The sequence below is a fragment of the Mandrillus leucophaeus genome, unplaced genomic scaffold, assembly GCF_000951045.1.
Source record: "Mandrillus leucophaeus isolate KB7577 unplaced genomic scaffold, Mleu.le_1.0 Scaffold998, whole genome shotgun sequence".
Classification (NCBI taxonomy): Eukaryota; Metazoa; Chordata; class Mammalia; order Primates; family Cercopithecidae; genus Mandrillus; species Mandrillus leucophaeus.
The window spans coordinates 329360-339482 of NW_012110896.1; positions in this window are offsets into that span (position 1 = coordinate 329360).

The window sequence follows — 10123 nt, forward strand, 5'->3', positions numbered from 1 at the left end:
TTTTCTCTATGAGATAAATGCACACATCACAAAGCAGTTTCTCAGATAACTTCCTTCTAGTTTTTATCATGGGATATTCAATTTCTGTTTTGGCCTCAATGAGCTCCCAACTGTCTATTTGCCGAATGGACAAAAACACTTTTTCAAAACTTCTAAATCCAAATAAAGTTTTAACTCTGGGAGATGAATTCACACATCACCAAGCAGTTTCTCAGAAAGCTTCTTTCTTGTTTGGATCCAAATATATTTTCTTTTTCTCCATAGGCTTCAATGTGCTCCTAAATATCCCTTTGCATATGCTACAAAAACAGTGTTCCAGATATCCGAACAAGAAGAAAGGTTTAATTTTGCCAAACGAATGCACACATCACCAAGCAGTTTCTCAGATCAGTTCCTTCTAGCTTTTATCTCGGATATTTGCTTTTTAGCTATTGGCCTCAATGAGTTCCCAAATGTCCATTCGCTGAATAGACAAAAAGAGTGTTTCCAAATTGCTAAATCAAAATAAAGGTTTAATGCCATGAGATGATTGTACACGTTGGAAAGCAGTTTCTCAGAAAGCTTCTTTTTGGCTTTTATCTGAAGGTATTTTCATTTACACCATAGGTTTCACTGCGCTCCAAAATATCCCTTTTCAGATATTACAAAAACAGTGTTTCCAAACTGCTGAATGAAAAGAAAGTTTTAACTCTGTGACGTGAATATACACATCACAAATTGGTTTCCCATATATTTTCCTTCTAGTTTTTATCCTGGGATATTCACCTTTTTGTCATTGGCCACAATGAGACCCCAAGTGTCCATTCACAGAAAGGACAAAAATAGTGTTTACAAACTACTGAACCAAAAGAAAGGTTTACCTCTGAGATGTGATTACACATATCACAAAGCAGTTTCTCAGAAAGCTTCTTTGTAATGTTTATTTGAAGATATTTTCTTTTTCACCAGAGGCCTCAATGTGCTCCCAAATATCCCTTCACAGATTCTACAAAAACAGTGATTCCAAACTGCTGAATGAAAAGAAAGGATTAATTCTACAAGATGAATGCACACATCACAATGTCATTTTGCAGATAGCTTCTGTCTATTTTTTTATGCTGATATATTCACTTTTTCACCATTGGTCTCAAAGAGCTCCCAAATGTCCATTTGCAGAATGGACAAAAACAGTGTTTCCAAACTGCTGAATCAAAGGAAAGGTTTATCTCTGAGATGAGATTGCACATGTCACAAAGCAGTTTCTCAGAAAGCTTCTTTATAGTGTTTATTTGAAGATATTTTCTTTTTCAGCATAGGCCTCAATGCACTCCCAAATATCCCTTCACAGATTCTACAAAAACAGTGTTTCCAAACTGCTGAATGAAAAGGATTAACTCTACAAGATGAATGCACGCATCACAATGCCATTTCACGGATAACTTCCTTCTATTTTTTTATGCTGATGTATTCACTTTTTCACCATTGGTCTCAAAGAGCTCCCAAATGTCCATTCACAGAATGGACAAAAACAGTGTTTCCAATCTGATGAATAAAAAGAAAAGTTTAATTCTGAGATGAATGCACACATCAAAAAGCAGTTTCTCAGAAAGCTTCTTCCTAGTTTTTAACTGAAGATATTTACTTGTTCACTGTAAGCCTCAATTTACACCCAATAACCTTTCACAGATTCTACACAAACAGTGTTTCCAAACTGCTGAATGAAAAGAAAGGTTTATCTCTGTGAGATGAATGCCCACATCACAAATCGGTTTCTCAGGTAGCTTATTTCAAGTGTTTATCCTGGGATATTCACTTTTTTGCCATTGGCAAAAATGAGCTCCCGTATGTCCATTTGCAGAATGGACAAAAATAGTGTTTCCAAACTGGTGAATGAAAAGAACGGTCCTTTCTGTGAGGTGAATGCATACATCACAAAGTGATTTCCCAGATAGCTTCCTTCTAGTTTTTATCATGGGTTGTTCATTTTGTCACCATTGGCCTCAATGAGCTCCCAAATGTCCATTCACAGAGTGGATAAAATCAGTGTTTCCAAACTACTGAATTGAAAAAAAGTTTAATTCTGTTAGAAGAATGTTCACCTCACAAAGAGGTTTCTGAGAAAGCTTATTACTAATTTTTATCTGAAAATTTTTTTTCAATCTAGACTTCAATGTGCTCCTGAATATCCCTTCACAGATTCTACAAAAACTTTTTCCAAACTGCTGAATGAAAAGAAAGATTTGCCAATTGAGCTTAATGCACACATTGCAAAGCAGTTTCTCACTAACCTTCTTTCTAGATTTTATCAGAAAATATTTTCTTTTTCACCATAGGTCTCATTGTGGTCAAAAATGTCCCTTTGTAGAATGGACAAAATCAGTGTTTAAAAACTGCTGAATGAAAAGAAAGTTTTGACTGTGTAAGATGAATGTGCACATCATTAAGTGGTTTCTCAGAAAGCTTCCTACTAGTTTTGATCCCGGCATATTCCTTTTTTCGTCTTTGGTCACAATGAGCTCCCAAATGTCCATCCACAGAATGGACAAAAACAGTGTTTCCTAACTGCTGAATCAAAAGAAAAGTTTAACTCTGTGAGATGAATGGATACACCAAAAAGCAGTTTCTCAGAAAGCTTCTTTCTAGTTTTTAATGTGGAAGTATTTTCTTTTTCACCCTAGGCATCAATGTGTTCCCAAATATCCCTTGCAGATTCTCCAAAAACAGTGTTTCCAAACTGCTGACTGAATAGAAACGATTAATTCTGCAAGATGAATGTACACACCAAAAAGCGGTTTCACAGATAGCCTCCTCCTTGTTTCTATTCTGGGATATTCATATTTTCGTCATTGGCCTCAGTGATCTCCCAAATGTCCATTCCTCCAATGGAGAAAAATCATGTTGCCAAACTGCTGAATCAAAAGAAAGGTTTACCACTGTGAGAAGCATGCGCACATCCCAAAGGTGTTTCTCAGAAAGATTATTTCTAGTTTTTATCTGAAGATATTTTCATTTTCACCATATGCCCCAAAGCACCCCCATATATTCCTTTGCAGATTCTACAAAAACAGTGCTTCCAAACTACTGAATGAAAAGTGCATTCATCTGTGAGAAGAATGCACACATTACAAGGTGATTTCTAAGAGAGCCGTCTACTAGTTTTTATCCTGGGATATTCACTTTTTCGCCTTTGGCCTCAATCTCCCAGATATCTATTCACAGAATGGACTAAAACAGTGTTTCCAAACTGCTGAATGAAAAGAAAGTATAACTCTGAGACAAGAATGCACACATCACAAAGTGTTTTCCCAGATAGCTTCTTTCTAGTTTGTATCCTGGGATATTCACTTTTTCACCATTGGTCTCAATGTACTACTAAATGTCCATTCACCTATTGGACAAAAACAGTGTTTCCAAACTTCTGAATGAAAAGAATGGTCTAACCCTGTGAGATAAATGCACAGATCACAAAGAGGTTTCACAGATAGCTTTCTTCTTCATTTGATCCTGGGATATTTGCTTTTTCACCTTGACCTCAACGAGCTTCCAAATGTCCATTTGCCTAATGGAAAAAAACAGGGTTTCCAAAATGCCAAATTAAAAGAAAGGTTTAACTCTGTGAGATGAATGCATACATCATAAAACAGTTTCTCAGATAGCTTCCTTCTAGTTTTTATTTGGTGATATTCGCTTTTTTACCAGTGGTCTCAATGAGCTCCCAAACGTCCATTCACAGAATGGACAAAAACAGTTTCCAAACTGCTGAGTCAAAAGAAAGGTTTAACTTGGTGAGATAAATGCAGACATCACAAAGCAGTTTCTAAGAAAGCTTCTTCCTAGTTTTTATCTGAAGATATTTTCTTTTTCAACATTGATCTCAATGCACTCCTAAATATCCCCTCGCAGATTCTACAGAAACAATGTTTCCAAACTACTGAATGAATGGAATGATTTAACTCTGTGAGATGAATGCACAAATCACAAAGCTGCTACTCAGACATCTTTCTTATCCTTCCTTCTCCTAGGATATTCGCTTTTTCAACATTGACCTCAATGAGCTCCTAAATATCCATTTGTAGAATGGACAAAAACAGTGTTTCCAAACTGCTGACTGAAAAGGAAGTTTTACCTCCAGGAGATGAATGCACACATCACACAGCAGTTTCTCAGACAGCATGTTTCTAGTTTTTATCTGAAGATATATTATTTTCACTGTAGGCCTTAATGTACTCCCCAATATCCCTTTGCAGATTCTACAAAAACAGTGCTTCTAAACTGCTGAATGAAAAGAAAGGTTTAACTCTGCGTGATGAATGCACACATCACAAAGTAGTTTCTCATGCAGCTTCCTTCTAGTTTTCATCCTGTGCTATGCTTTATTACACCTTTGGCCTCAATGAGCTCCCAAATGTCCTTTCACAAAATGGACCAAAACAATATTTCCAAACTGCTGCATCAAAAGGAAAGTTTACCTCTGTGAGATGAATGCAAACATCAAAAAGCAGTTTCTCTGAAAGCTTGTTTCCAGTTTTTATTTGAAGATTTTTTTCTTTGACCATAGGCCTCAAAGTGTCAAAAACATCCCTTTGCAGATGCTACAAAAACAGTGTTCCAAACATCCAAATGAAAAAGAAGGTTTAACTCTGCCAAATTAATGCACACATCATGAAGCAGTTTCTCAGATCAGTTCCTTCTAGCTTTTATCTGGGATATTTGCTTTTTTGCTATTGGCCTCAATGAGCTCCCAAATGTCCATTTGCCAAATAGACAAAAAGAGTGTTTCCAAATTGCTAAATCAAAATAAAGGTTTAATGCCATGAGATGATTGCACATATTGGAAGGCAGTTTCTCAGAAAACTTCTTTCTAGTTTTTATCTGAAGGTATTTTCATTTACACCATAGGCTTCACTGCACTCCAAAATATCCCTTTTCAGATATTACAAAAACAGTGTTTCCAAACTGCTGAATGAAAAGAAAGTTTTAACTCTGCGACATGAATACACACATCACAAATTGGTATCCCATATATATTCCTTCTAATTTTTATCCTGGGATATTCACCTTTTTGTCATTGGCCACAATGAGACCCCAAGTGTCCATTCACAGAAAGGACAAAACTAGTGTTTACAAACTGCTGAATCAAAAGAAAGGTTTACCTCTGAGATGTGATTGCACACATCACAAAGCAGTTTCTCAGAAAGCTTCTTTGTAATGTTTATTTGAAGATATTTTCTTTTTCACCAGAGGCCTCAATGTGCTCCCAAATATCCCTTCACAGATTCTACAAAAACAGTGATTCCAAACTGCTGAATGAAAAGAAAGGATTAATTCTACAAGATGAATGCACACATCACAATGTCATTTTGCAGATAGCTTCTGTCTATTTTTTTTATGCTGATATATTCACTTTTTCACCATATTTGGGACAATTTGGGACATGTGGGACAATTTGGTACAATGTTCCAAAGGGATATTTGGGATAACTTGAAGCCTATGTGGAAAAAGAAAATATCCTCAGAGAAATGCTAGAAAGAAGCTTTCTGAGAAACTACTTTGTAATGTTTACAATCATCTCACAAAGTTAAAAGTTTCTTTTCTTCAGCAGTTTGGAAACACTGTTTTTGTCCATTCTGATATTTGGGAGATCATTGAGTCCAAGGGCAAAAAAGCAAATATCCCTGGAAGAAAACTAGAAGGATGATATCTGAGAAACAGCTTTGTGATGTCTGCATTCATCTCACAGAGTTAAGCTTTTCTTTTCATTCACCAGTTTGGAAATTGTTTTTGTAGAACCTGTGAAGGAATATTGGTGAGTGCATTGAGGCCTATAGTAAAAAGAAAATATCTTCAGATAAAAATTAGAAAGATGCTCTCTGAGAAACTACTTTGTTACGTATGCATTCATCTGCCTGAGTTAAACCATTCTTTGGATTCAGCAGTTTGGAAAATCTGTTTTTGTCCTATCTGATAACGGATATTTGGGAACTCATTGAGGCCAATGGCAGAAAAGCCAGTATCCCAGGATAAAAACTACAAGCAAGCTATTTGAGAAACTGCTTTGTTGTGTGTGCATTCATCTCACAGATTCTTCAAAACCAGTGTTTCCAAACTACTGAAAGAAAAGAAAGGTTGAACTCTAAGAGTTGAAAGCACACATGACAAAGTGGTTTCTCAGATAGTTCCTTCTAGTTTTTATCTTGGGATATTCACTTTTTTGAAATTGGCTTTAATGAGCTCCTAAGTGTCCATTCGTAGAATGGACAAGCCCAGTGTTTCCAAGCTGCTGAATCAAAAGGAAGGTTTATTTCTGTAATATGAAAGCACACATCACAAAGCAGTTTCTCAGAAAGCTTCTTTCTAGTTTTTATCTGAAGATATTTTCTTTTTTCTGCATAGACCTCAAAGCGTCCCAACTATAAATTCACAGATTCTACAAAAACAGAGATTCCAAACTGCTGAATGAAAAGAAAAGTTTAACTCTGGGAGGAGAATGCACACATGACAAAGCAGTTTCTCAGATAGCTTCCTTCTACTTTTTATCCTGGGATATTCAGTTTTTCGCTGTTGAGCTCATATTTTAGTGTTTAGTGTTTCTCTTGTTACATTTTCCACCTTGGCGCCAATGAGCTCTCAAAAGCTGATTCGCAGAATGAACAAAAACAGTGTCTCCAAACTGCTGAAACAGAACAAAGGTTTAACTCTGTGAGATGAATACACACTTCACAAAGTCATTTCTCAGAAAACTTATTTCTAGTTTTTATCTGAAGATAATTTTTTTTCACCATAGTCCTCAATGTGCTCCCAAATATCCCTTCCCAGATTCTACAAAAACAGTGTCTCCAAACTGCTGAATGAAAAGAAAGTTTAACTCTGCAATATGAAAGCACACATCACAAAGCAGTCTCTCAGATAGTTTCTGTCTTGTTTTTAACCCAGGATATTCATTTTTTAACTGTTGACCTCAATAATCTCCCAAATGTTCATTCGCTGAATGGACAAAACAGTGTGTCCAAACTGCTGAATAAAAAGAAAGGTTTACCTCTGTGAGATGAATGCACACATCACAAAGCAGTTTCTCAGGAGGCTTCCTTCTAGTTTTTTTTTTTTTTTTTTAAGATATCCTCTTTTTCTCCATAGGCCTCAATGTTCTCACAAGTATGTCTTCACAGATTCTACAAAAATAGTGTTTCCAAACTGCTGAATGAAAAGAAAAGTTTAACTCTGTGAAATGCATGCACACATGACAGTGTAATTTCTCAGATAGCTTTCTTCTAGTTTTTATCTTGAGATATATGCTTTTTTGCCATTGACCTCAATGAGCTCCCATATGTCCATTCCCAGAATGGACAAAAACAGTGTTTCCAAACTGCTGAATCATAGGAAAGTTTTATCTCCATGAGATGAATGTACACATCACAAAACAGTTTCCCAGAAAGCTTCTTTCTAGTATTCATCTGAAGATATTCTTTCTCACCATTGACCTCAAAGCACTCCCAAATATCCCTTCGCATATTCTACAAAAAGAGTGTTTCCAAAGTCCTGAGTGAAAAGAAAGGTTCACCTTCGTGAGATGAATGCACACATCACAAAATGATTTCCCAGATAGCTTCCTTCTAGTCTTTATCCTGGGATATTCTCTTTTTCACCATTGACCTCAATGAGCTCCCAAATGTCCATTCTCCATATGGACAAAAACAGTGTTTCCAAACTGCTGAATGAAAAGAATGATTCAACTTTGTGAGATGAATACACACATAATAAAACAGTTTCTCAGTCAGCTTTCTTCTGGTTTTTATCCTGGGATATATGCTTTTTCTCCCTTCTTCTCAAGGAACTCCCAAATGTCCATTCGCAAAATGGACAAAAACAGTGTTTCAAAAGTGCTGAATCAAAAGAAAGGTTTATCTCTGTCAGATGAATCCACATATCACCAAGCAGTTTCTCAGAAATTTCTTTCTAGTTTTTATTGGAAGATATTTTTGTCACTATAGGCCTCAAAGTACTTCCAAATATCCCTTTGCAGATTCTATAAAAACAGTATTTTCAAACTCCTGAGTGAAAAGAAAGGTTTACTTTGGTTAGATGAATGTACACATCAGAAAACGATTTCCCAGATAGCTTCCTTCTGGCTTTTATCCTGGGATATTTGCTTTTTCACCATTGACCTAAAAGAGCTAGTAAATGTCTAATGGAAAAATTGACAAACAACGTTTCCAAACTGACGAATCAAAAGAAAGGTTTAACTCTGGGATATCAATGCACACATCACATAGTAGTTTTTCAGAAAGCTTCTTTCTAGTTTATATTCGAAGATTTTTTTCCTTTTCACCATAGGCCTCAATGTGCTCCCAAGTACCCCTTACCAGATTCTACAAAAACAGTGTTTCCAAACTGCCTAATAAAATGAAAGGTTTAAATCTGTGAGATGAACGCCCACATCACCAAGAGATTTCTCAGATAGCTTCCTTCTAGTATTTATCCTTGGATAATCTCTTTATCACCATTTCGGTCAATTATCTGTCACATGTGCATTCACAGAGTAAACAAAAAGAGTGTTTCCAAACTCCTAAATCAAAAGAGAGGTTTTGGCGAAAAGTGAAAAGTGAAATATCCTCAAATAAAAGTTAGAAAGAAGTGTTCCAAGAAATAGCTCACTAATATGTGCATTCATCTCAGACAGGTAAAGCTTTCCTTACAGAACCCAGTTTGGTAACTCTGTCTTTGAGGAATCTGCGAAGGGACATTAGGTAGTGAGCAAGGAAATATCTTCAGATGAAAACCACAGAGAAGCTTTCTGAACAACTGATTCGTGATGTGTGTATTCATCTCATAGAGATAAACCATTCTTTGGATTGAGCAGTTTGAAATCACTGTTTATGTGGAATCTGACAAAGGACATTTGGGAACGCTATGAAGAATATGGTGAAAAAGAAATATCCTCAGATATAAACCAGAAGGAAGCTTTCTGTGAAACTGCTATGTGTCATATGAATTCCACTCACACAACTAAGCTTCTTTTTTCACTGAGCAGTTTTCTAACACTGTTTTTGTTTAGTCTACAAAAGGATATTCGGGAGCACTTTGAGGCTTATGGTGAAAAAGGAAATATCTTGAGATGGAAACTGGAGAGAAACTTTCAGAGGAATTGCTTTGTGACCTGTGAATTCCACTCATGGAGTTCTACCTCTCTTCTCATAGAGCATTGGAGAAACACTTTTGGAGAAAAAGCTACCAAGGGTTATCTGGAACATATTGATGACTATGGTAAAAAAGGAAATATCCTCAGAAAAAAACTGGAAAGAATCTTTCTGTGAAACTGCTTTTTGATATGTGTGTTCATCTCACATAGATAAAGCTTTCATTACATTACCCAGCTTGGAAATTCTGTCATGGATGGATCCGTGAAGTCACATTTGGGAGCACATTCAGGCCTATGGTGAAAAAGGAAATATCTTCAGATAAAAACTGGAGAGAAGCTTTCTGAGAAACACTTTTGTGATGTGTGCATTCCACTCAAGGAGTTTTAGCTCTTCTATTATAGGGTGATACTTGAACACTGTTCATGTAAAACCTAAAATGTGATATTTTGGAGTGCATTGAAGACTATGGTGAAAAGTGAAATATCCTCCAATAATAGCTAGAAAGAAGCAGTCCAAGAAACTGCTTTCTGATATGTGCATTCATCTCATCGAGGTAAAGCTTGCCTTACATTGCCCAGCTTGGTAACTCTGTACTTGAGGAATCCATGAAGGGACATTAGGTGGTGCCCGGAGGCCTATGGTGAGTAAGGAAATCTCTTCAGATGAAAACTGGCGAGAAGCTTTCTGAGCAACTGCTTTGTGATGTGTGTATTCATCTCATAGAGTTAAAAGGTTCTTTGGATTGAGCAGTTTGAAATCACTGTTTCTGTGGAATCTGAGAAAGGACATTTGGGAATGTTATTTAGAAGATGCTGAAAAAGAACTATCCTCAGATAAAAACCAGAAGGAAGCTTTCTGTGAAACTGTTATGTGTTGTTTGAATTCCTCTCATTCAGTTAAGCTTCTCTTTTCATTGAGCAGTTTTCTAACACTGTTTGTGTTTAGCATGCGAAGAGATATTTGGGAGTGCTGTGAGGCTTACGGAGAAAAAGAAAATATGATCAGAA